At 35.9% G+C, this 15,876-nt stretch overlaps 1 pseudogene across 1 annotated transcript in view; it reads right to left on the bottom strand.

Annotated features, from left to right (window-relative positions):
• The window catches only part of LOC307191449 (protein ILRUN-like), a 294,049-nt pseudogene that overhangs the window by 98,242 nt on the left and 179,931 nt on the right, over nucleotides 1–15,876 (bottom strand). Inside the window, exon 2 of the transcript XR_013831763.1 lies at nucleotides 3,693–3,818. The product of XR_013831763.1 is annotated as a protein ILRUN-like (transcript). The remainder of the gene's footprint in view (nucleotides 1–3,692; nucleotides 3,819–15,876) is intronic.

Here is a 15,876-nt window from a genome sequence, read left to right as displayed (position 1 = left end):
AGACAAAGATACCACAAAAACAGAAAATTATAGGCCAATATCAGTGATGAATATAGATGAAAAAGTCCTCAACCAAATACTAGCAATCTGAATCCAACAACATATTAAGAGGATCACACACCACAGTGAAGTGGGATTTATCCCAGAGATGCAAGAATTTTTCAGTATTTGCAAAGCAGTAAGTGTGATACAGCACAGTAACAAACTGAAGAATAAAAACAATATCATCTCAATAGATGCAGAAAAAGCTTTTGATAAAATTCAACATGCATTTATGATAAAAATTCTCAACTTAGTGGGTATAGATGGAATATACCTCAACATAATAAAAGCCATATATGACAAACTCACAGCTAATATCATACTCAATGGTGAAAAGCTGAGAGATTCTCCTCTAAGACCAGAAACTAGACAAGGATGCCTACTATTGCTACTTTTATTCAACAGAGTATTGGAAGTCCTAGCCACAGAAATGAGGTAAGAAAAAGAAATAAAAGGCATCCAAATTAGAAAGGAAGAAAAAATCTGTCACAAATTGTACAACAGATGACATAACACTATATAGAGATCTTAAAGATTCCACCAGAAAACTGTTAAAACGAATAAACAGAATTCAGTATTCAATTCAATAAAGCTGCAAGATATAAAATCAATACATGGAAATCAGTGGCATTTCTATACACTAATAATGAACTATCAGAGAAATTAAGAAAATAATCCCATTTACAATAGCATCAAAAAGAATGAAATACCTAGGAATAAATGTAACCACGGAGGTGAAAGAAAGATATTCCATGTTCGTTGACTAAAGGAATAAGCACTGTTAAAATGCCAATACTACCCAAAGCAATCTAAAGATTCAGTGAAACCCCATCAAACTTCCAGTGTCATATTTCACAGAACTAGAACAAATAGTTCTAGAGTTTGAATGAAACCACAGAAAACCCTGAATAGCCAAAGCAATCTTGAGAAAGAAGAACAGAGCTGGCAGAATCACACTCCCTGACTTCAGACTATACTACAACGCTACAGTCATCAAGATAGAATTGTACTGGCACAAAAACAGACACATACGATGGAACAGGCTAGAAAGCCCAGAAATAAACTGACGCACTTATGGTCAATTAATCTACTACAAAGGAGGCAAGAACATACAATGGAGAAAAGACAATCTCTTCAATAAGTGGTGCTGAGAAAACTGGACAGCTACATGTAAAAGAATGAAATTAGAAAATTCTCTAACACCATACACAAAAGTAAACTCAAAATGGATTAAAGACCTAAATGTAAGACTGGATACTATAAAACTCCTAGAAGTAAACACAGACAGTAAATTCATTGACATAGGTCTTAGCGATGCTTTTGCAGATGTGACTCCAGAGGTATGGGAAACAAAAGCAAAAATAAACAAATGGGACTGCATCAAATTAAGAAGTTTCTGCACGGTGAAAGAAATCATCATCAAAAGGCAGCCTACTGGATGGAAGAAGATATGTGCAAATCATATATGTGATAAGGGGTTAACACATCCAAAATATATAAAGAACACATACAACTTTTTTTTTAAAAAAGCAATCTGATTTACAAATGGGCAGAGGATCCGAATAGACATTTTTCCAAAGAAGACATACAGGTGGCCAACAGGCACATGAAAAGATGCTCAGCATCACTAGTCATCCGGGAAATGCAATTCAAAACCATAATAAGATGGTTTTGAATTGCACCACCTCACACCTGTCAGAATGGCCATTAATGAAAAGACAAGAAATAACAAGTATTGGAGAGCATGGAAAGAAAAGGGAACCGTCATACACTGTTGGTAGGAATATAAACTGGTGCAGTCACTGTGGAAAACAGTATGGAGATTCCTCAAAAAATAAAGAACAGAATTACCATATGACCTAGATCTAAAAACACTAATTTGAAAAGATATATGCACCCCTATGTTCATTGCAACATTATTTACAATAGCAAAGGTATGGAAGCAACCTAGGAATCTATCAACAGATGAATGGATAAAGAAGATGTGGTGTACACACACACACACACACACACGCGCGTGCACATGCACGCACTGGAATACTACTCAGCTATAAAAAAAGGAATAAAATCCGACCATTTGTGACAACATGGGTAGACCTTGAAGGTATTGTGCGAAGTGAAATAAGTCAGAGAAAGACAAATATCATATGATTTCACTCATATGTGAATCCAGATAAATAAAAAAAAACATCTTCATAGATACAGAGAACAGATTAGTGGTTACTGAAAGGGAATGGGGTTGGTGGCTGGCAAAATGGATGAAGGGGATTGACTGTATGGTGACAGAGGGTAACTAGACTTGTAGTGGTGATCACTTTGTAGTGTATACAGATGTCAAATTATAATGCTGTACAGCTGAAACTTATATAATAAAAATAAACATGTTGATTACATTTTCAGAGATTTATCTAAATCTTGATTGTTCTAACCAATCACTGTAACACCATAATTCTTGCCAGTGTTTATTTGCAGACAAGAGCCAATAGAGTTAAATATGAACTCTTAATTATATTACTGAGCCATTAAATTGATTGATGGTGGATCTCCCTCTTTTAATATACTGAATTTGAAATATTAAGTCATTCTATTAATTCAGGATCTTTGCAGTGGATTATCTATAACTTGCACCTAAGTATAACTAACTGATATATTTCCCCAATTTTTACCATTAGTTATCTTACTCTTGAATATACTTTTGGTGGTATTCTTGGTGTTATTCTTATACTTTCCTAATTATAAATTTCTAGAAGTAAACATATGTGATCTGTGGTTAGCTGATGTTTATATTGTTAAAGCTCTTGGTATTTACTAAACAAGTACCCTCTAGGAAGTCTGTATTATTATAATCAACAGCCTTCTATAATCACCAACACTGGGATGATGATGATGTTAATGATGACTGTGACTACTACTACTACTACTTTTATTTTTTTATTTTATTTTTTTAACATCTTTATTGGAGGATAATTACTTTACAATGGTGTGTTAGTTTCTGCTTTATAACAAAGTGAATCAGCTATACATATACATATATACCCATATCTCCTCCCTCTTGCATCTCCCTCCCACCCTCCCTATCCCACCCCTCTAGGTGGTCACAAAGCACTGAGCTGATCTCCCTGTGCTATGCGGCTGCTTCCCACTAGCTATCTATTTTACATTTGTACTACTACTCTTTAATCTTGTTCAGTGGTAAGGCTCCAGGTCCCCTAAAAAAAGATTTTGCCTCTGTATTTCAACAACAAAGACCTATAGCAGATTTTTTTTCTGAACACTTTGGATCTAAAAACATGATTGACAAAATTATTGTTTTTAACTGAAATCAAATAGAAGGTTTTAAAAGTTACCTGAATATTGTAGAAAGTAGACATAAAAAAGAAAGTGAGAACAAAAATGAAACAGCTTGAGAATCTAATATAGTATACATAGAAAGATTCACACCGAAGGATTGGAATAAATCAATGAATGTAAAAACAGAGACAGAAAGAAACACATTCATACATCAACAGCGCTCAAAATGAATAATATCAATTACGTTAGAACTCTGCTAAAAATTATTCAACATATACTTCCATAAGTTGTCAAACTGTTAACCACTGAGGTAGTAGAATAAAAACATTTTCAAACAGAAAAAGATTCAGAAAATTTACCTCTTTCATACCCTTTTCTTAGGATGTTGCTTGAAGTTGTGCTCTAGCAAATTCAAAAGATAAACTCAGAAGTAATAAGGGATGGTATCTAAGAAGGTACGGGTTTTAGGAAACAACGGCTCCAACCTGAAAAACACAAGGAGCGACATTCCAATTGACAAGTGAAAAATTAGTAGTGTAAGTCTATTGTTTTAAGGCAGTATGGTGACTGCCAAGGAGGAATAAAATCAAACAAAGTGATCTAAAAGACTTACAAGTTGACTTTGTAGATAGTGTCTGAGGACCAAGAAGGGTGGAATGAGGGGTGGCTCTTTTTTCATTAATCTCCCAGCACAAAACTTTTGTTTACTAGATGAATATATTTCTTTTATGTGAATAAAATAAAATAAATTTCAGGAATAAAATCCATTTTATTATAAGTGATAGTTATTAATACAATGCGTTCATAATAATAAATAGAAGAATACTGCACATTATTAAAAATTTCTGCATCCTAAATCATAAGCAAATATATTGTGCATATACACAAAATACTGTTTTACTCATCAATAAATATAATAGGAACTCAAAAGTTTTGTGGAATGCTTGAATAAATCCCCTCATTCACTGATAACACTGTGGATTTTTACCTTAATAAATGCCAATGTTACTGAAATATTTTTGCTTGGAGAAAAACTTGTTAGTCAAAAATTCATGAGAACACATCACGATCTGAGAAATGTAGTACCTAGTGTCAGGGCAGATCCTTACTATGGCTCCAAAAAACTATGCTTTTGAGTTTCAGACAAGAGTTTGTTTTGATAAGGCTCAGACCACCACTCTCTACTTTTACCCAAACTCTCTTCCACTCTTGTTGACTTGTCTTTTCATTTGCGTTTTGAATAGCAGACAAAAAAAAATCAGAAACTCCCTCATCATGATGAGACACAGATGGTGGATGCATCCATACAGTAATTTAAATTATGGCAGAAAGTCCTGCCTGCTTCCAACTGTCTGCTCCAATCAGACCTATCCAAGTATGTAAGAGAAGAATATTATTAAAGTGAATACCCATTTGAGGAAGGCACAGAAGGTACCTTAGTCACTTCACATTCTCTCTAATGCAAATACTTGTTTCTTAGTTTAGATTAGACAGACAGCAGTCTAAATGGAAATGGAATATATATAAGTGGAGTGACTGTAGTTTTTCTGCTGCCCAAAAAGGAGGTGGAGGCGGATATCCAATCAAGGCTGGGGGGTGGGCAGGGGAGTGCAGAAATCTTCACATAATGTCTATCTAAAAAAAATAATTTGGTAAGAAAAGAGAGGAAAGGGACGTAAACACAAGTAAAGCCTAATTTCAAATTTCCCCAGGGCTCTAGCGCTTGTCCAGGGACTTAAAGTGGAAAATTAAAAAAGAAAATAGGAAAGGAACAGCAATAACTGGAATTCCCTAGAAATATTTGGAGAAAAGTAGTCCAAGGGTCGATTTTAGGAAGGGATACATTGTTTGAGTTAAAAAAAAAAAAAAAAAAAAAAACCTCAGGATTTTGGGTTTACCGGTATAGTGTTTCTATGAAATAGACATAAATAAAAGTAAATAAAACATTAAAATATCAGCTCTTCCCACATGTGACTATAGAGCTTAAAGATTCACTTTGCTTTGATGAAACAAGCTCTGTGAGAGATTACATTGCAAGGGCATTAGACACGGAAATGGGTATATCTGGGGAGCTCTTTATCATTTAACTAGAAAATTAAACTAGATGGAAATGTTAAACTTCTTAGTGGGATAAAAGCACTCAATGTCATTTTGCCTATTAAAATAATATACTTCTCAACAACACAAACGTTTTCTACCTAAAAAAACTAGTATTTAATCAGCAAAATAAACTGCATTAGCATTTTGCAAAGGTACACATGGTGTCTTCTATCTGCATGCTTCTGTACTTGTGTTAAACATTTTCACTTTTGCCAATGGTATTATTTTTCCCTTCCTGTTTAGTCACAGTGGAATATGATCAGAAACAAGGAAAATTTATTTTGTTCTCCATATAATCATTCTGTTTAATGATATTGCATTGTGTGTTTTTTACAAAGCAAACCTCAAAGATCAGTCTATGTTCCATAAATTGTCTTCGAGGTTTTTTTATAGACCAATTTAGCAACCTTTCATCAGATGTGCACATGGTACCAATAAAAATGCTTTTGTTGCCTTCCTGAGTTTGGCAGTACTGCACACGCATACTTCCAATGGGATATTTCATCATTTGTAATGAATTAACATCATACAACATGATGGGTGATATAGAGAAAATTGGCTGGAGTAAACAAGTCAATAAACATTTACTATTAGTACCATGTTAAAAATATGACATGAGAGAGTCTATCCCATAAAAGCCATAAAGGAGATGTTCACAGGCCTGAGAGACCTCTGAAATTTGCTGTTATTTCTTTTTTATACTTTCCTATATATCGAAGAAGAATGGGAGTCATATGAAATTATCTGGACTTACTGGCAAACAAATTCAAAGGGGAAACCAATACTTCTCTATACGGTTTGCAATATGTATTGGGGGAATTTATTTTCTAAAAATAGTTCATTTTTGAGAGATGTCAAAAGTGATTTACAGTATTTTTGACCAGTCTGAACATTATTAAAATCCCAAACAATGAAATTAGTAGCTTTTAGGGAGAAACTAGACTATCAAATTTCCTAAGAATCTGAGAAACAGCTACAATCCTTATATGTAGCAGTCATCAATAGGAAATCATAAAATTTTTGAAATAGAAAGGAACCCAGAGATCATAAAAGTCAATATTCTACTCCTTATACTATGCTGTTTTACTCATTCAACAGGGACATCTGATACTCCACTAAAGGCAAAACCACAGAGATGCATCTTTTTTTCCATGATAACCTGTCCATTCTCATAGCACCCAATGGCTACATAACAATGTAAAGCCCATTACTTACAATTTAACAAGTATTTGTGGGTTACAAAAAGAAATTTTAAATCTACAATATTAAATAATCTTTTTTGCTGAAAAATAATATACTTTTATTCATATAATTATATGCCAAGTATTTCAGTGTTACAAAGGCTTTTGTTTAAACTTTATATTTAGCCTAAATATACATTTAAATCACTTTGGGCCATTGGTGGTTTGTTATGGCATCATCATGACTGATAGATATCAACTGTCTGTATGAGTGATCAAAAATTTTAATCACCTTTTGTATTAAAAGTAAAATATTCAGGCATATTGAAGAAAAACCCAAGGTTTCATCTTTCTTTCCTATTTGATTATAATTGCAATTTTTTCTCCATCTTATCCCCTTTCCTCTGAGTAAATTATATGTCATTTTATCACTATACCATAAAAGCATTTTATACATTTCAGCCAGAAGCAAATTTCAGGCTTAGCAATTCACATATCAAAGATCCGTTTAGTACCTACTGTGTGCCAGGCACTTTCTTTGCCCTGCGGATGTAGTGGAGACAGTCAAACTTCTCTTGAGATTTACATTCTTGCCCTTTCCATCTGCATATTCAATTTTCTTTAGCTCAAGGAAACTGTCTTCTTTTATTTGTCTAATTATTGTCCTTCTCCAGTTCTTTTCTCTTTCTGAAAGTCCTTATATTATCATGTTAGATATTCTGAACCTTCTTTCCAAGTCTTACCTTTTCCTTCATGCTTTTTATATTATTTCATTTTTGCTTCATACTTTGAAATATTATTTCTACTTGATTTTCTGGCACAAGAGGCACTGTCTTACCATTTATGAATCTGTACTCATTAGTCTGGAAAACAACATTTTTCAGTCCCAGGATGTGTGTTGGTGTGATGTAACGTGCACCATGTTCCACAAGAAAGACAAAGACTTCGCCCCTGAGGGCTGGCTGGACAGTGGAGGCAACTGGAGGAAGCTCTCCACTCCACCAGTTCCTAGGACTTCCCCAGACTCAGCAGCAGAAGCAGGACTCAGCCCAGGCAGTTGGCTCGTCCTTATCTTCCAGAGAATCGGGAAGATGGGACACGCTTACACCTAGGCCAGGCAACCTCCCTTGCACAGCACTCTCTCGGGTCTCAGTGGGCCTCTGGGAGGAAGTTCAGCAATGGCTCCCTCCTAGAATGTGCAAACAGTCCCAGGTCTTTTCTGCTCCCCGAGATGCTTGGCTCAGGAGAGGTGACGGAGGAATGTGTGTGCAGCTGGATGAGTATATGTATGTTCAACACCACATCTTCCCAGAACCTCTTTGGTGGACACCAGAGGACTATTTTTTTTAAAGGGAATCTGATCATATAACTTCCCTTCTTAAAATATATCAATAGAATCCCACTGCTCTTAAAACTATTAAAAATGGCTTTTGAGTCCTTGTACCCGCAGATATGGATTATTTCTAAACCATGTTTCCTGCTATTTTCCTTTCAGCCAATCCCCCTGGATAGACAGACTGCTTTCAGGTCTCTTTATCACTTCCTTCTCACCTCAGAGCCTACTCTTCTGTTTTCCCCTTCACCTAGAGTTCTCTTTCTCCTTTCATCTGTCTACTGTTTATTCATCATTTCCTTTCTTCCTTTTTTCCTTAAACTTGTTCTAACTGAGTTCCTATTATGTGCTAAAGTGTAGTTTTACACTGATGATCAAAATTGATACCATCTATGTCTTTGTATAGCTTTTAGTTTACCAGGAGCAACAGACCAAAAAAAAAAGTGTACATAAAAGTATAAAATCCAAACCATCATGAATTCAATGAAAAAAGAGAGAAGATACATTTGTTCAAGGACACCAGGTTAACTGAATGAAAAATTTGACATAAGAATCCATATCTACCTGTTATTAAAAACTCTGGCCTCAATCATAATGTTACTCTCTATTTAATAAAATTATATTAGTTTACTTTCTGTATCATCATTTTATATTTAATGTCTACTACTTAGGATATATTCTGAACTGTTCATTGCTATCAGTCAGAAAAATATAGCAAATAGCAATAGAGGGATGGAAAGAAAGTAGATTGCATTGTTGTTCACAATTTTTCACACCTCCTATTTTTGTCTGCCAAGTGACTTTGCAGACCTGCCTAATAAGAGTGTGCTTTACTTCTCCACCTCATGGATGCTGGGTACATATATTAATAAGTAGCTAGTTATGCAGCACTGTTTGTGACAAGAGTTGACAAACACAGTACACATCTCCAAGTCCATTCCAAATTTCTATAAACCTATTGCTACTTTTTAGTCATTAATGTACCCCAGAAGTTCATTTAAATATATTTATTGAGGAACCATTACCTTTCCTCAAAACATTTCTTTTGTGGTATATTAAAATGAGAAGTATAAATTACTTATTTAAAATAATTATAGGTTCACATTTTCAATAGCAACCTCAAAAGCGAAACACTTCCACCCTATATCCAAAAGGTAACAGTGGAAGCAAAACTATTAATTAAAAGAGAAACATAACCCTATCTTGTTTTAATGTTAGGGTTTATTTTTTGAGATGTAGGAAAATGAAGTTTATATCTCTCCATTTAGAAAAAAATGACTGTCCTTTTCCTATTTAGAAAGGCATTTGTATTTATATTAAAACTCCACCATACTCCAACGGAAGTGGGGTTTGGAACCCAGAATTTTATTGATGGTTTGGTACTATAGGTAGAAAGATTACTGAATAAGTCTCCTAATTCAAGAAGACTGTAACAGAGTTGGTGGTTTGAAAGGCTAGTGGATGATTAAAATAAAATGTAAAAGTCAAAACAGGTCAAAGATGAACTGAGATAATTTTGATATGGTACCAATCCCATAGAAGACAACCCCTCTCTGATACTGTCTATCTTGAATCACGTACAAACACACTGGCCCCACTTCTCCCTAAGTATCACTCTTTCTCTGCTTCATTTAACAGAAAATCTTCTCAGGGTAACTGTTTATACTTACTATCTGCAGTTCCTCTTCTCCTATTCTCAATGAAGATGTTCTAATGAGACTTTTACTCCACAACTATACCTATCAAAATCACCTGTAGGGCTTCCCTGGTGGCGCCGCGGTTGAGAGTCCGCCTGCCGATGCAGGGGACACGGGTTCGTGCCCTGGTCCGGGAAGATCTCACATGCCGCGGAGCGGCTGGGCCCGTGAGCCATGGCCGCTGAGCCTGCGCGTCCGGAGCCTGTGCTCCGCAGCGGGAGGGGCCCCAACGGTGAGAGGCCCGCGTACCGCAAAAAAAAAAAAAAAAAAAATCACCTGTAGTCTCTACATTGCTAAATCCAATAGCAATTCTCAGCTTTCATCATCTTGCACTTATCAGCAGTATTTTACACATTAATCACTCCCACTTTCTTTTTTTCCCCCACTTTCTTTTTTATTGAGATATAATTGACATCTAAGATTATATTAGTTTCAGGTGTAGCCACTTTCCAACAAATACTCTTCAGCTGCATTCCATGGCACTACACTCTCCTAGTGGTTCCCCTGTTATATCAATGGTTATGCCTTTTAACTTCCCAATATGTCAACACTGTAGAACCTCCGGACACAACTTTTGGATTTTTTTCCCTTATTTAAATCCACTCCTTGCTAACCATGGCTTTGAATATTATCTAAACGTCAATGAACTATAAAAGTATTCTCCAGCCTAATTTACAAAAAGGGTACAAATGAACTTATCTACAAAAGAGAAATAGAGTCACAGATGTAGAAAACAAACTTATGGTTACCAGGGGGATAAGGGGGGGAGGGATAAATTGGGAGACTGGGATTGACATATACACACTACTATATGTAAAATAGATAACTAATAAAGACCTACTGTACAGCACAGGGCACTCTACTCAATAGTCCCTAATGACCTATATGGGAAAACAATCTAAAAAAGACTGCATATATGTATATGCATAACAGATTCACTTTGCTGTACACCTGAAACTAACACAACACTGTAAATCAACTATACTCCAATAAAGATTAAAAAAAAAAAAGTATTCTCCGGCCTGGACCTCTCCCCCAAATCCCCGAATTCCAGACTCATACAATACCACCTACTCAAAATCTCTACCTAAATATTCAAAAGGCGTTCAAAACCTAACATTTACAAAACAGAATTATCATGTCCCCCAAAGCCTATTTCTCTTGAAATCTCCACCATCTAGATTACAACCACACCACTCTTTAGATGTTTAGGCTAAAACTCTTGTTGTCATCTTTGACCCTTCTTCTTCTTTACTAACCAACATTAAATGTCGCAGCAAGTCCTGTCAGCGCTACTTCAAAATATATTTAAAATTCAAGTAATAATTTACTACATCCACCAGAATGACATGACCTTAGCCAACACTATTTCTAGTCTAGATAATTGCAATGGTCTCCTAATTTTTTTCCCTTGACTCAAATGTGTATTCCCCACAGAGCTTCTGGGGGAAAATTATTCATATCTATATTTACACCAATATATAGATATATAGACATATATCTTTTAAAATGACAATCATATAATGCTGCTTCTATGCTTCAAACCCCTTTCGTGGCTTTCCATACCACTCAGAGAGAAAACAAAAATCATTACAGCAACCTACAATGTTTTGCAGGATCTATACTTTTCTCCTCCAACTCAGTTAGCTCTGTGATCTCATGTCCTATTATTATCATTCCCCTTATTCATTCTGTTATAGTGCCACTGGATCTTTGCTCTTCAAACATATGGACAATCTACACCTACAGGCTTTTCTATCTACAGGTGATTAGTTTTTCTTTGTTTTGCCTAGAAAGCTCTTCCATCAGTAACACCTGAACTCTTCTCCCTTAGGCTTTGTTCACAAACTCTTCCTCTGATCACACGTTTCCTAATTATCTTATTTAAAATTGAGCCTCAACATTCTCTTCAGCAAATCCTTTCCTTATTGCTTGCTTTGTTCTCATCTCTGACACTTACTGATATCTAACATCATATCTTTTCACTTAATCATTTTTGCTTTGTGTCTTTTCCCAGTAGAAGGTAAAATTCATGAGCACTGGAATTTTTGCTTTTTATTTCTGTTACATCTTCAGAACACAGGATGGAATAAATATTCAATGAATGAATAAATAAATCAGTGAATTTCATGAGTCCTGCTTTGCTGAAATCATTGATGAATCAACTAGCCAATTAGCTAAAACTGTCAAAGCAGATTCTGGTGTAAAACAGAATAAGAATATAGCTTTCCTAATCTTTAGACATCCTTACACCTCGATGTTTCATGATTTTTGTGGAGACAGGGCATATATTAAGTAAGAGAATGAAATTATAGAAGTGCTTACTTTCTCTTTTTTCTCCTCCAGCTGGTGATAATATAGGAAGTATAGCTGATGTTGTAGAAAGATAGTTCTGCCTCATCAAAGCGGAGTATAATGGACCATCGGAAACCCTGCACACTAAAGCCTTAGGTCTGTCTTCCTAAAGGTTGAGTGATAACCATCCCATAGGATGCATGCTGTGTAGGCCTAGGGCTGCCTTTTAAAAAAAACCATAGTCCTAGCATGTGCATGGATGTTTATAGCAGCAAAAATAAAATTCTCCACAAGTCAAAAAAAAAACAACCAAAAAAAACATGATAGCTGACTGACAACCACATTGATTAATTTCATATGTTAAATGTAAAGTTTGATGACAGGATGGTTTGTCCTTGCTGGTAGTATTTGTGAGGAGATTACCTAACATCACTGAATGTTAAAATTCTATTCCTGCCCAAAGCTGTGCCCACATTATTTTTCACTAAACCCTTTGAGGATTTATAATGTTATCAATCTCAATGCAGTTTTTATCTGCTGTGCATAGAGAAGAATTTGAAACACCAGGAGTATGTAGTCTACGGATGCTGAGGAATGAAAACAGCAGAGAGAGAGAGAGAGAGAGAGAGAGAGAGAGAGAGAGAGAGAGAGAGAGAGAGAGAGGGAGAGTGTGTGTGTGTGTGTGTGTGTGTGTGTGTGTGTGTGTGTGTGTGTTTAGTTAAAGGGAAGAAACCAGAAAGAGGAAGTAGGAAAATATACTTGACTTCTCAATCATTTTCATTCAAAACTGTATGGTATGTGAAAACTGATCTGCTTATCTATGTAGAGATTTTATTTATATTTCTGGATTCTCAATTTACTTTGACATTTAAAAATACCGCTATTACCCTTTATTTTTTAAAAGACTGAAGAAAAAGACACCTGATTTCCTATCAAAGCATGAAAGCTGAGTAGATAAAAGCGTAGAACTGAGTAGATGAATTTGACAAAAATGGAAATTCACAGAAGTGAATGGTGAATGTCTTTCACTTCCACGCACTGCCAAATAACATATACAAGCGTTAGGAAGGGAAGCCAGCTGGTACACAGATAACCAGTCCTGTATTATGTGGTAAACTTGATTCCTCCCTTGACACCATAACATAGTTAACTCCACAGTCCTTTATAAAAACATTAGTAAAGAGAGAGCTCTTCAATATCCATGGAAAGAAGCTGATCTAACATTTGAATAGTCACGAATTAGGAAAATGTATGATAATTGCTGTGCCTTGCCTCTTGCTTTTTCATAAAAAAACACCACGTGTCTGAGAACAGAAATGTTGAATTTGGAACCTTAGAGTGACTGGCAGATAATAGAGCAGGACATCCAGATGAAGTACTTGGCACAAGGTAAAAAATAACCTAGGCCAGGAGACTTTGTACTCCCAAACAAACTCAAGGGAATAAAGCAGCAAGGGGCTGTATACATGTGATAATTTAGAGGACATCAGATAATAGCACAACCAAAACTTGGTTAAAAATGAATACACCCAGCAGGAAGAACACCATGGTGGCTCAGAAAATAGAAAAAGTGGTTGTAAAGATCATCAGTATGTTTCATGTAAGGTACTAATTCTATCTCCAATTGAACTTATGCTATAGGGACATTACTATTTTTAATTGAAGTATAGCTGATTTACAATATTATGTTAGTTTCAGGTGTCCTGCAAAGTGACTCAGTTATATATATATATATATATTTGCGTACTAGTTTTCATTATAGGTTATTACAAGATATTGAATACAGTTCCCTATGTTGTGCAGTAAATCCTGAGAAAACAATGATGAATAAGATAGACAATTTTTCCAACTCTCAGAACTTTCAATCTATTGAGGAATATAGAAAAGTGAATACATAATTACATCACACAGTTTTAAGTGCTCTGAATGGAGAAATATAGAGGACACCACAGAGGACAGAGAAATGGGAACTAAGCGAACGTGAGATAGGTGAAGGGGGATAGGCAGGAAGACTTCCAGGAAGTAATGTTCCATTGATTGTGACATAAAGACTGAACGGAAAAGTCTCTGGGTTAAATATTATGGCACGTAAGATAGCTCAGAGGCTAGTGGAGAATTTAAAGATTTGAAATAAATGGAGTTTGGGGTATTACAGCGTTTTTGTTTGTTTTTTTCCCGTGGAATAGTGAGAGCTGAAGTAGAAAAAGAGACCAGACATGTAGCCATTTTACGGATACATTGCATTTCTAAAGTGCTCTATATTTTTTAAAGATCTATCAAACTGGTGTTCTCCTTTCACTCCCTTTAACACTGCTAAGATAGGTGGTACAGTTAAAACCATACTCTTCCACTGTTGTGGAAACTGAGGCTCATATGATCTCTCAAGGTCTCAAGGAAGTGGATGCCAGAATGGGAGTTAAAATCTGGATGTCTTGACTTAGTTAAGTTAGCATGCCGTGTTGCCTTCTCTCCGCTCATCTTCTAGAGAAAGATAAACAACTGAGCCTGATACATTTCGATTCTCTCTTTGCCAATGAAGTACTGACAAAATTTACTGCAATTTAACGGAACTAAAAAAAAAAAAAAAAGAGGGAATATAGTGAAGTCTCTCTTGAGGAACTATCTTATATTCTGCTGTATTAGGGTTTGTGTGTTAAGTAACAATGTTTTTATTCTATTGCAAGATAGTATGGAAAGCAAACTCATGGTCACTCGAATTGGGAAAAATCTTTAGCTTCTGAGCATAATCTATAATTTGCATGTGATTTTGTAATTCTAGGATGAGCTAATTATTAAGGCTGAGAAATAATTTTATTTTACATACCAACAATGGACACACAGAAAAAAGATGTCAGTTACAGCCACACGGAGAAAGTCAGTGACAAGTTGGCATAAGAAAAAACGGATTTTACATCTGAGGTACAAAGAAATTGCAGTTTGAAGATGATGCCAGAGTTTGGATATGAGAGAGAGGAAATGAAGTGTAATAAAAAGTTTATATATAATACCTTAACTTGGAATAGAAAGCTTAGTTTCTCAGTTTGGCTCCATTAATTCACATGAACATACCATGTAAACTCATTATACAACGCTCTTTTCATCTGTAAAATGGGGGTGGAAGGGGGGGTAGGGAATGACATTCTTACTCAGTGCCTAGGGAACCTGTGGGACTCAAAAAGGAATCTCTTGGAGCATTTCTAAATAGAAAGTATATACAAATAATAAATTTGGAAGGTATTAGGAGAACTCGAATGAAGGACAGGGCAGAGAAGAATCGCCCCCTCTGAACTAAAGGTAAAGAGATGGAAAATAAAGTTTTTCTATAAAATCTTAAAAAAAATAACTTCTAAGTAAGATGGGGTTTGGTTTACAACTTTTGGAAACCAAAATTTCATTTTAGTGCCTCAGAGTATATAAAAATCATTTGAAAAATGGATCTGCCAGAATGAATCTTTTGTGTTCATCCTCTATTTGAGGGGTTCCCACAGCCCCACAGGAAACGGGCCGCACAGCAGGAGGTGTTCGAGCGAAGCTTCATCTGTATTTACAGCCACTCCCCATTGCTTGCACTACTGCCTGAGCCACCTCCTGTCAGATCAGTGGTGGCATTAGATTCTCACAGGAGCGCAAACCCTACTGTGAACTGCACATGCAAGGGATCTAGGTTGCGCACTCCTTATGAGAATCTAACGCCTGATGATCTAAGGTAGAGCTGAGGCAGTGATGCTAGCGCTGCGGAGTGGCTGCAAGTACAGATTATCATTAGCAGAGAGGTTTGACTGCACAGAGACCATGATAAACCCATTGCTTGCAGACTCATATCAAAACCCTATCAGGGCTTCTCTGGTGGTGCCGTGGCTAAGAATCCACCTGCCCATGCTGGGGTCACGGGTTCAAGCCCTGGTCCGGGAAGATCCCACATGCTTCGGAACAACAA

Source organism: Stenella coeruleoalba (genome assembly GCF_951394435.1).
Source record: "Stenella coeruleoalba genome assembly, chromosome: 9".
NCBI classification, from domain to species: Eukaryota; Metazoa; Chordata; class Mammalia; order Artiodactyla; family Delphinidae; genus Stenella; species Stenella coeruleoalba.
This window is presented reverse-complemented; position numbering and strand designations above follow the sequence as displayed.